The following is a 12,704-nucleotide window of genomic DNA, read 5'->3' as shown; positions in this document are numbered from 1 at the left end:
TATAATTATTTTTTAGATGGAGTCTTACTCTATATTGCCCAGGCTGGAGTGCAGTGGCATGATCTTGGCTCACTGCAACCTCCACGTCCTAGGTTCAAGTGATTCTCCTGCCTCAGCCTCTTAAGTAGATGGGATTACAGGCACCCACCACCAAACCCAGCTAATTTTTGTATTTTTAGTAGGGACAGAGTTTCACCATGTTAGCTAGGCTGGTCTCGAACTCCTGACCTCAAGTGATCTGCCCGCCTCGGCCTCCCAAAATGCTGGGATTACAGGCATGAGCCACTACACCCAGCTGACATACTTGTTACATATATATTTTTTTATCTTCTTTATTATACTGTCTACTTTTCTGTTTGAAAGTTTCATAATAAAAGCAAAATCATTAAAATATGCTGTAAATGGAAAATGCAATACAACTGTATTGCACTAGGACTAAAAATATGCAAAATTACATATACAAAAACTACTCAAAGGAGTATGTTCAAGAGGACTAAGTCTACTCAAAGGAGTATGTTCAAGAGGAGTAAGTCTTTTCTTTTTTTTTTTTTGTTGAGACGGAGTCTCGCTCTGTCGCCCAGGCTGGAGTGCAGTGGCCGGATCTCAGCTCACTGCAAGCTCTGCCTCCCGGGTTTATGCCATTCTCCTGCCTCAGCCTCCCGAGTAGCTGGGATTGAGCCACTGCGCCCGGCCAGAACCTTGGAGATGCCGGGGATTGAACCCGGGGCCTCATACATGCAAAGCATGTGCTGTACCACTGAGCTACATCCCCTTGCCTCAAGAGGAGTAAGTCTTTTCAGTAGTGTTCCCCAGCCACTCCAGTGACAGTGGGAGTCAATGCAGGTTGGCTGTGGGCCTCCTAGGAGGTGCCACTGCCACAGTCACCTGAATTCACTATGACGATTAAGCCTCTCCTCCCATCTTTTGTGCTTTACCAACTGTATAATGAATCCTAGTATAAAGTAGAAACAAGGAAGAATCAAAGAGAATGTAAAGAAGAGTTTTTTCCCAAGAAGAACTCTGAAGATGATTCATCCTTCCACAGCCAGATGTCTTGTTGGGAGAAAAAAAAAAAAAAAAAACATGACTGGCCAAAGGCATATTCAAGAGGAAGCATTGGAATGACCAGTTGACGGCTAGGTCTTGCCACTCTAGAGTTGTCATTGCCCCAGAATATAGTGACAATTAAAATCTTGGAGGAGTCACCCAAGAAGCATTTGATCTCAGGATTAAATGAAATTTATCCCCTCAATATTCAAGAGACATAGCAAAAGAACAAAGGAAGACCCTCTATGAGACATTTAAGGAAAATGAGAAGCTTCACAGAGAAATTGAACAAAGAACAACAAAATTGCTCGCCTGGAAAAGGAGAATAAATTATTGGCAGAAGCAGCAGAGTACAGTATATGACAGAGGCAACCCAGAGACTGAATGATGAACCTCTGGATAACTTTGAAGCACCAGATAGTCAGGAATTTGATTCTGAAGAGCAAACGGGTGAGGATTCTTAAGTGGAAGGGCCAAAAATTGGCACGTGCACTGAGAATCCTATCTTCCTCTACAGATGCAAAACCTTGCATGTAAAATTTAGGATTCACAATTGTCGAGATATGGAACCAACCTAAGTGTCCATCGACCAATGAATGGCTAAAGAAAATGTGTGGTATATATATACCACGGAATACTACTCAGCCATTAAAAAATAATAATAATGTCTTTGCAGCAACTTGGAAGGAGCTAGAGGCCATTATTCTAAGTGAAATAACTCAGGAATGGAAAACAAAATACCAGATGTGCTCCCTTATAAGGGGGAGCTAAGCCATAGGCACATAAAGGCATACAAAGTGATATAACGGACACTGGAGACTCTGAAGACGAAAGGATGAATAGGGAATGAAGGATCCAAAAACTGCATATAGGATACAGTGTACACTACTCAGGTGACAGGTGCAGTAAAATCTTAGACTTTATCACTATATAATTTATAATTCATCCATGTAACCAAAAACCACTTGAACCCCAAAAGCTATTGAAATATATGTATATGTATATACACATACACCGACACATATATAAGTCTTACATGTGAAACCTACTAATATTTGACTCTTGAGAAATATACCATCCAATGGGTTCACCTGGCCCCCTGCCTAGACAGAGCCAATTTAGCAAGAAGGGGAAACTGCAGTGGGAAAAGAGTAGTTCACACAGAGCCACCTGTGCAGGAGACCTGAGTTTTATTATTACTCAAGTCAGCCTCCCCGGAGCATTGGGGGATCAGAGTTTTTAAAGATAATTTGGCACATAGGGGCTCAGGAAGTGGGAAGTGCTGATTGGTCAGATTGGTGATGGTATCAAGGGGGTGGAAGTGAGGTTTTCTTGCTGTCTTCTGTCCCTGGGTGGGATGGCAGAACTGGCTGAGCCAAATTACCCGTCTGGGTAGTGTCAGCTGATCCACTGAGTGCAGGATCTGCAAAATATCCCAAGCACTGGTCTTAGGTTTCCCAGTAGTGATGTTATCCCCAGGAGCAATTTGGGGAAGTTCAGACTCTTGGAACCAGAGGCTGCATGACCCCTAAGCCATAATTTCTCATCTTGTAGCTAATTCGTTAGTCCTACAAAGGCAGACTGCCCACCAGGCAAGAAGGGGGTCTTTTCAGGAAAGGGCTATTATCAATTTTCTTTCAGAGTCAAACTGTTAACTAATTTCCTTCCCAAGGTTATTTCGGCCTATGCCCAGGAATGAATAAGGATAGCTTTAGGATGAGACGCAAGGTGTGGTTGGTTAGGTCTGATCTCTGTCACTGTCATCATTTCCTCAGTTATAATTTCTGCAAAGGCAGTTTCAAGTTTACCTCCAGTACAGTTCTTTGTAGCAGAACACATAATTACATAATGCAACCTCTGAGATCAAAATTCTTTGTTTGAATCCTGGGACTCTATTGTATTAAAATACAAACACTGTATACTTTTAATTTATGATGTTTTATGTGAATAGCATTTTCTCAACTGTCAGACATGACTTGTGTAAATGACTAAAGAAACTTCAATCTCCTATTGAAAAAAAAAGAAATATATTCAAGGGGTTGTGGATGAGTTAGAGTGTAATTCGTGGTTGTCTTCACTTCCTGGATTTTAAAATAATCTGTAATTATCTGCTTTTATATTGAAAAAAATGACAAAATCTAAGAGTGTCAAAATGCAGTATTATTAATCATTCACGGCCTAATATTGGAAGAGAATTAGCAGAAAACACAGCAGAGATGAGAGACTTGCAGACTGAAGTTCTTCCATTCACTGCAAAGAAAGCATCTAGAGGCGGAATAGCTTTGAATGGGCATACATCTGCATCATGACTTTTCCTTTGTTCTTTTCTCACTGGCTAATTGAGTAACTTGTACAACAAATATGCCTTCAGACTTCACACCAGATTAGAGCCCTTTGTAAATAAAATTAAAGTTGGGAAGATGCTTCCCCTAGCTGGTAAATAAATTCAGGAAGTTTGAGGTTTAGCATGCCAAGATGTCTAAGTAAATCTCAAATTCTTCCATATTTTTAAATAAATGCCAAGGATTATCAAATGCCAAGAACTCCCAAGAGGAAAAGAGCTCACCTCACTCTCTGAATCAGAGACCCTCTCCAATCAAAACGTCCCACCTGAAAAGTAGTCTTCTTTCCTACCCCATCACAGTCATATGGATGTTACTGATATCGTGTTTGTCTGGAATATTGCCTGGTTCCTATGACAAGAACAATAAAATCTCTCAGTATTCTGCAGCAAACAGTCTCTTTCCCATTTAACCACCTCTGCATTGAACATGAGTCTCTCCTATGGACCCACGCATTTTTCTAATCATTGGCATTACAATAGTGAACCAAACAAAAATGCCTGTCCTCAGAGAGCTTAGTTTTTAATGGGTTCTTCCAAAATCCTAGCAGTAGCAACCACAAGCAGAGGATAGATCCTGGGTAACCCGAGTCAGGTTGTGCAATGCTTGTGGTCACCACTTAGGGATAAAAATCTTCATCTGATTTCAGACTCCTTACACAGCATCGTCATAAGGTGGTAAGTCACGGATCATCTGAGGAAGCACTAAGCTAAAAAGAGAAAAAGTGCCCTTGAACCTTTCTGAACCGAGTGGTATTTGCCTAAGAGATGGGGAAGCTGAACTGAGTCACAATGAGATGAGAAGGGGGCTCCACCCATGATGTCCTTGTCTCAGAATAAGTCAGTCTCTTATGCTACAGTGTAATTATAATCCCTGGATCAAAAGAATAGAATAGGCTGGGCACAGTGGCTCACGCCTGTAATCCCAGCACTTTGGGAGGCTGAGGTGGGTGGATCACCTGTGGTCAGGAGTTCGAGACCAGCCTGGCCAACATGGCGAAACCCTGTCTCTACTAAAAATACAAAAATTAGTCAGGCACGGTGGTGGGTGCCTGAAATCCTGGCTGCTTGGGAGGCAGAGGCAGGAGAATCGCTTGAACCCAGGAGGGGAAGTTGCAGTGAGCCTAGATTGCGCCACTGCACTCCAGACTGGGCAACAAGAGTGAAACTCCATCTCCAAAAAAAAAAAAAAAGAACACAATGTGGGATCAGAGGAGCCCTCCAAGACAAGTGGCTTCGGTTCAAATATAAGCTCTGTCGTTTGTTCACAGTGTTTCACTGGACAAAGTACTTGACTTCCCAGCCTCAGTTTCCCCATCTGTAAAGTGAGGTGAGCAAGAATACTTCACAGAGTTGTTATGAGGGGTAAGTGGAATGTTTCATGGGATGCAGTAAGCACAGTGCCTGCACATAGTAAACACTCAATAAATGTTAGCTATTTCTCACTAATACAGTATAGTACATATAATATAACGTTAGCTAGTTATGAGTCATTACGAACTTACTCACAAAGGCCCCAGTTATATTCTGAATGCACACCATGTGCCAGGCATCATGCTAACTGCTGTTTATATTTTCTTCTTGACTTCCAGCAGCCTATAATGGAAGTTATTATTGTCTTTACTTTACAGGTGAGGATAATGAGCTCAGAGATGTGAAGCAACCTGCCCAAAGCCACACAGCCAGGAGTAGCAGGGTCAAGATTCAAACCCAGGCAGAAATTACTTGAAATTCCATGTTCTTTTCCCAACACAATCCCTGTCTTATTTCTGTCTTTCCAATGACACCAGTATTTCCAAGCTTTCACCTTACCACATTCTTTAAGCAACACATTATTCAGATTTTTTTTTAAACTGGCAATCTGAGGCATATCTCTCTTAACTGCTGGCAGCCTAAACTTACTGCAAAAGCACCATTTCTATGTGCCCCCAGACCTTTGAGCATTATCAAAATTAGAAGTGCATTCACCCTTTAACTCAGCAACTCTACTTTTGGAAATTTATCCTAGAATATACACACACCTGTACACAATGACATACACGCAATGTTATTCATTGCACTGTGGCTTGTAATAGCAAAAGATTAGAACTATCCCAACTGTTCATCAAGAGAGAAATAATTAAATAAAACATAATATAGCCCATTAGAATAGAAAAACATATAATTATAAATAAGAATGAAAGAACTCATTATACTCTGATACAGAAAGATAAGCAGGATATATTGCAAGTTTTAAAAGGCAGGATACAGAACTGTCTGTGTAATAAAAAAAGAAGTGCATAAACATTTGTATTTGCTTGTACATACCTGAAATTCTGCAAAGATAAAGAAGAAACAAATAACAATGGCTGCCTGTGAAAAGGAAATGTCCCAGGCAGAAGGGACAATTTTCCTAGCATACTCTTGTTTTTAAATTTTCAATCATATGAATGAATGGCCTATTCAAGAAATGAAATAATTTTAAAAATATGAGTTTTAAGAGTATAGGATTAAGAATCAGAAATTTGAGTCAAGTTTGGGACAAACTTGGACAACCTACTTTATTTCTGTCAGCCTTCATTTCTTCATCAGCAAAATCTCTAAGCCCCCAAATACTAGGGACTTCGGCGGTCGTTATCATCATCATAGCTACCATTTATTGAATGGTTACCATTTGCCATGCCCGATACTAGAGCCCTCTAAGAATTTGCCTCATTGCATCATCACAAGCAACCCTATGAGATAGGAACTATGATTACTCCCATCTCACAGATGAGTAAACGGAAGCTCAGCGTGGGGGTATAACTTGCCCAAGGTCACACAGCCAGTATGTGGCAGAACCAGAATTCAAACTCAGGTCTCTCAGGCCTGTATTTGGACTCATTGGTTTGCTGCCTCCATCCACACTGATAATTTTCCTAGTTGCGTTCCCTGCCTCTTGCATAAATCCCACCCACCAGTTCCCTTCTGAACATTGCCAGCCTCTACCAGGCCTGGCCCTCGCTTATTTCCAATCACCCTTTATCCACCATAGCTTTGGAAATGGACTGTTACTAATGGCTAGCCATATGTCAGCCTAATAAATGGGAGGCAGGCTTCCATTAAAATAATGAAATTAGCGAGTTTCGAATTTGGTTACATCGCATGGCACACAGCCTCAAGTAATTACCACCCCATGCTCCTTCCTACGAATTAAAGTCAGCTTATTTATTTAAGGTCTTTGGCTTGGCCATCTCTATTAAGCTCACATCATCTGTTTGCGGATGGATTTTTTTTTTTTTTTTTTGGTCTTGTTTGTGTAAATGATGTTGGGTCTGTTCCCCTGATTAATAAAGTCGTAAACACAGTCAGGAGCAGCTTCTGAACCATGTGCAAAAGCAAAGAATATAAGTCAAAGAACAATCCTTTGGGGGTTTGGGTTTTGTTTGTTTGGGTTTTTTTTTCCTCCAAAGGATGGAAACAATAAGAAAGAAGCTCTTTGAGCTCCAGAAACTCCAATTATGCTGACATTTCTGCTGCAGAAATACAGCAGGCTCCATTTTGCAGGAACCCAGTGAACTAGCTAATCAGATTTCCTTGGATAATTTGCTCCAAAGGTCAGCTGCCTTAAAAAGCACCCAGTGCCTCATTATTTGGTGAAGCAGGCTGCACACAGGCTGGGATTTGGAACTCAGGCTCCCATGGCAAGGTAGTTTTTCTGGAATTTTTTAGCCCAGACCCTGCAGCCTTGACTTTGGCCAAAGTCTCATCCACCTTCGTAATCAGCCCACAGACAAAATCATTACCAGAAAAAGCACATGAATCTCTGAGTCTGTGAGGTCTCTGTCTCCAATACGGGTCTCTCTCGCGTCCCAGGAGCACCAAAGATGGCAGATGCATCTGCAATGTTCATGTGACCACTGGTAAATTTCAAGGGAGGCTTTTACTGATACTGTGATGGGTAGCGGCCAGACCTCGGTTCTAATCACTAAGTCCAGTTCTACAAAATCCCTAACCAGTACCCCTCAAAACTATCAAGATCATGAAAAATAAGGAAAGATGGAGAAATTGTTTCAGACCAGAAGAGACTACAGAGGCGTGAGAATAAATGCAACATGAAACTCTGGATTGAATCCTGGACAGGAGGACATTACTAGAAAAACTGGTGAAATTCAAATAAAATCTAGAATGCAGTTAATAGTTTCCAAAATTGTGACAAACACATTAACATTTTTTTAACATTAAAGAGACCTGGGCGCAGTGGCTCACACCTGTAATCCCAGAGCTTTGGGAGGCTGAGGCAGGTAGATCACGAGGTCAGAAGTTCAAGAGCAGCCTGACCAACATGGTGAAACCCTGTCTCTACTAAAAATAAAAAAATTAGCTGGGCGTCGTGGCGTGTGCCTGTAGTGCCAGCTACTCGGGAGGCTGAGGCAGGAGAATCACTTGAACCCAGGAGGCAGAGGTTGCAGTGAGCCAAGATCATGCCATTGCACTCCAGCCTGGTGACAGAACGAGATTCCGTCTCAACAACAACAAAAAAAAATCTAAGAAAAACTGAAACTGAGAAGGGATTTCTGGGAACTTGCTAGAGTTTCATTGCAACTTTTCTATAAATCTAAAATTATTTTAAAATTATAAATATATGTATATATCATTTAAAAATCCATTGTGTATTATAGTTTGATAAAAATAAATAAGTTTAAATAATACATAATTCTTATTCTATTATAAACTTGATATCCTAGTCCTGACATGATATCATAGTCTTGACATGTGATATCATAGTCTAAAAACAAAACATCAAGACCAGAGGGAGTGTAAAGCCATTCCTACAACTGCATTTTTATTCAATCTCTTTTAAGATCCCGGCAAAGTAAAAAGAAACAACAAAAAGTAAAATCTTAGTTTAGCTAAAATAAAATATGATGGATAGTCTCTCTCTACGAAATCTCTCTACGAGACAGGAAAATCCAAGACAAAGAAACTAGGTTTCTCAGTGCTTTTTTTTTTTTTTTTTTTAAACACTCCCACCAACCTCACCGCTCTGAAGGATTGTAATATCACAAGAATAGCTACAAAGCAAATGTCACTGGCTTAGCTTCCCCTCTCATAGATTTTTAAGACACCCAGCTCCAATACTCACCCTCTGATCCTTCTCATCTCATAGAAAGAGATGCACAGAAGAGCCCATTGTGAACCACGCACTGTGCTTGATGATGGAGACACCAAATCAACCTGGACCACATCCTTCCCCTTAAAGAGTCTTTGGAAAATTTGCTCAAGAGGGTCTCAGCTGAATCTTGAAGGAAGAAGAGGAGGTAGTTGGATGAAGAAAAAAAAGAGGCTTCCAGAAAGAGAGCACAGTGCGTGCCAGAGCATCTAAATCACGATAATTAGATACCTGCAGAAAAGTGGACAAAATTGAGGTGGGAGGAGTTAGAAAGGGACCCCAGGTAATGGCCTTGTGTGGTAAAGAATGTAACTTTCTCCTGAAGGTGATGAGGAGTTTTAAGCAAGCATTTTAGAAAGATTCAGCAGAGGACAGTGGATGGAAGGTGAGGCCAAAAGCAGGAAGACCATCATCCAGGCCAGACAAGTGAATACAATGCCCAGAGACAATGGGAGAGATATCTCCAAGGATTCTTTCCAGGAAACAAGGGTCCCTGCAATGATGAGACCTGAGGTTCCTGTTTCTCTAGTAGCTTTGTAGCTCAGCACCCATTCTAACTCCAGCTGGAAGATGTCCTCTGCTATTTCTCCATTCCATACTGCAAATCCCTGCCCTGCAGTATGTATCCACCTTTTGCCACCCACCCTCTGACTCTGTCGCATTGTATCTTGAATCTTCAACCTAAAGATCTCAATTGCTTACAAAAAAGAAGAGAATTACATGGGCTTAATAATGTTAATGGCAGTTACCACATGAGCACTGACTATATCCAAGCGTTCTGTTAGCCTTTAACCTGCAAAGAAAGACACAATTATCCCCATCTCACAGAAAATAAGAGGAAAATTGAGACTCCCAAGAAGTTAAATAACCTTCTATATAGCTTTTAACAGGGATGGGGATATGATATGTATTTGAGAATGTCTGCTTTCAACAACCCTTTTATGGCACCTCACTGTCTCACTTTTAATTTCACTTGCTGATTTATTACAAAACTCCCTCTGCTTCAGGATCAAACACAAACTCATTATCCTGGGTCAAAATAAAATCTGAATAGCCACACCTAATTGTTTTTAAAATGTTCCGGCTTCCCTGACAGACCTAAGACATTGCAACACTACAGCTTTGGAGTGACTGGCTCAACACCAAGGAGAATGTTCCAAATCTCTTTTCCAGTGGAACAGTAGCACAAGTTTGGTCTATCATCTAAAACCAAATAATGGCTGCCCTTTTCCTCTTCCTGGAAAAAAATGACATAGATGGGTAAATGGATTAATGAATGGATTAGATGGATAAATGGATGGATGGATGGATGAGTGAATGGATGGATAAATGGATGTGTGAATGGATAGATGAGTGGATAAATGGGTAAGTAAATGAATAGATGGATAAATGGGTGAATGAATGGATAAATGGATGGATGAATGAATGGATAGATGAATGGAAAGTGGACGGATAGATGGATGGATAAATGGATGAATGAATGGATAGATTAATGGAAAGTAGATGGATGGATAAATGGATGAATGGATGAATGGATGATGGATGGACGGATAAATATATGGATAAACTGATGGATGCATAAATGGATAGGTGAACATATGATAAATGGATAGATGGGTAGATGAATAAATGGACAGATAGATGAATAAATAGATGAATGATGAATACACATTTACAATATAGAATATTTCTCAAGGGGAACATAGAAAACTATCAATAGTGGTTGCCATTCCTGTGAAGAAACAAACTGGTTAGCACAAGGATGGGAGTGGAAACTACCTTTTACTATACAGTCTTTTGTATCTTTCCAATTTTGAGCCATGTGTGTATAATACATATTTTTAAAACAAATAGCAATATAAAACTAATTTCCAAATACTTTTGTTAAGTGTATATATGAATGGGTGGATGGAAGAATAAACAAATCCTGAAATAAGTTTTTAAACAAATAAGATTCAACTATTATTTTCCCCACTGATTTTTCTTTAAATCTTGGCACTAACTTCTACTTCCCTACATAAGAATATAATGTTACGTGTATCCATCTTAGTGCACAATCAACTACAAAATTTGGTTATTCAAATGGAATATGTCAATAACATTGTGTTGCTTTGCAAAGAACATCTTGACTTCAAGGTGTGTCCGCTTACATCTACTCAAGGACCTCTCTGCAGGAGTCAGAGTAAGGGACAACAGTACTGAGGCCTGGAAGCATGATCCCACCCAAGTTTCTTTTTTTGTTGTTGTTGATTTTTATTTGTTTTTTTGAGACAGGGTCTCACCCTATCACCCAGACTGGAGTGCAGTGGCACAATCTCGGCTCACTTTGGACTCAGGCAATTTTCCCATCTCAGCCTCTGGAGTAGCTGGGACTACAGGCATGCACCACCATGCCTGGCTAATTTTTTGTAGAGATGGGGTCTCATCACATTGCCTAGGCTGGTCTCAAACTCCTGGACTCAAGCGATCTGTCTGCCTGCCTTGGCCTCCCCAAAGTGCTGGGATTACAGGCGTGAGCCACCATGCTCAGCCAAATTTATTTAAGCCATGATTCTCCTCTGTGCAAGACCCCACCTGCATACTGGGCTTCTGAACACTGCCCCCTGCACCATTAGGGGAACATAAGGAAGGGCTATGAGTAATGAGACTTTGCCAAGGGAAAGATTAAAAAACAAACAACTTCCCCAGCCACCGTCAATAGCATTTCCAGGAAGCAATAAACAGAACTGACTCTTGGCCGTAAAGGATTTATCGCTTTCCTTTCCATTGGTGTGGAAATGAAGCAGGGTTGCTTTAAAACTGGGTTTTCCAGCTTTCCAAGGAGCTGTGTGAATTCCATATCCTAGAGAAGTCAACACCATTCTGTAAGTTGACATGGACCCCAGGTCCTACCCTTAAGGGCTTTATACTCTGATGCAATACATAAAATATAATCAAAAAAAGGCTGAGGCAGTATTTGTATACCAAGTGTCTATAGCAAGTACCAAGGTATTTACATGGATTGGGGGTGGTGGCAATGGTGTGATATTCTCCTTCCAAATCCCCTGGGTGTGGGGATGGAATTTTTAACTGTGGGCGATGTGATAGGACGATCAGAGATACGCAAAACCACCTTTTTAGTGGTGGGACACAGTCACAGTTCTATTCCTTCTGGGACTATTTGGAAATCACACATTTCCCATCAAGTAAGAAAATGAAAACAGAAAAAAAACCAGTTGACAGTGATGGCTCAATAGCGCCTTCTCGTGGTAATCACTATCCCCACTCCAGGAGCAGTCCATGGGCCCCGCCCCTTCCGGGATGTTTTGCCCCCTGCCCTGTATCTGAGTCCCGGAAGGCAGTGCAAAAGGGATCTGGGCAAAACAGTATCCTACAGATTGGATCAGTGACCAATGGCATCTTTAAGGAGGAGAAATTTGAAATGGGGTCTAAAGGAATAGATACCCAGGCATCAAAGAGAAGCAAAGACATTTCTGATGAAGAGCATGGTGCAAACCAAGGTTGGTGGCTAGAAAATGTCAGATCCTTTGAGGATACGAGACTAGAAAGTCAGTATGAGTTGGTGAGGACTCACTGCTGGGCTGCTGGGGGCATGAGGTGCCCCTGGGGAGGTAACGACTTTGTGAGCGACAGAAAGTCAAAGATCATCTCCATCCACCTGTGGACCAGCACCGTGCTAAACCACACACATACATCAGTTTATCTGCCCTCAAGGGGTGATACTATTATTACTTCTACTTGACAGATCAAGAAAGCAAAGCTCAAAGAAGTTAAATTGCTTACCTGAAGTGACTTAGCTAACAAGGGGCAGAGCCAGGATTTGAACCAAGATCTCTGTCCAACTTCAAAGCATGGTCTTGCTCTTCATAAAGGTGTTCTCATGTGCAGGTCTCTGCTGTTGCTTGTGACAAAGACAGTTGTCACATATGAAATTGCTCAACCCAAAGCACTTCTGCTTTAAATCTAAGGAGTTACCAAACAATCTGACCCTGTAAAGCGGAAGTTTCTCCTGAAGCCTTCAGGCTTGTGCCCTAGGCCTTCTTGTCACCTAGCCAGCGGGTCACAGTGTCTTTCAATGACTGGGAGACAGATGTGGCAAAATGGGAAAGTGAGATGGTTAATTTCATGTGTCAACTTGACTGAGCTAAAGGATGCCCAGATAGCTGGTAAAACATTACATCCGGG

The 12,704-nt window shown here is 41.2% G+C and overlaps 1 non-coding gene across 1 annotated transcript; it reads right to left on the bottom strand.

Moving 5' to 3' along the window:
- Positions 1-700: 700 nt before the first annotated feature.
- On the bottom strand, positions 701-772 carry TRNAA-UGC (transfer RNA alanine (anticodon UGC)). The gene has a single exon. It is a non-coding gene; the product is annotated as a tRNA-Ala (tRNA).
- Between the last annotated feature and the right edge of the window lie 11,932 nt (positions 773-12,704).

This window comes from Chlorocebus sabaeus, chromosome 5 (genome assembly GCF_047675955.1).
Source record: "Chlorocebus sabaeus isolate Y175 chromosome 5, mChlSab1.0.hap1, whole genome shotgun sequence".
In the NCBI taxonomy this organism is placed as follows: Eukaryota; Metazoa; Chordata; class Mammalia; order Primates; family Cercopithecidae; genus Chlorocebus; species Chlorocebus sabaeus.
This window is presented reverse-complemented; position numbering and strand designations above follow the sequence as displayed.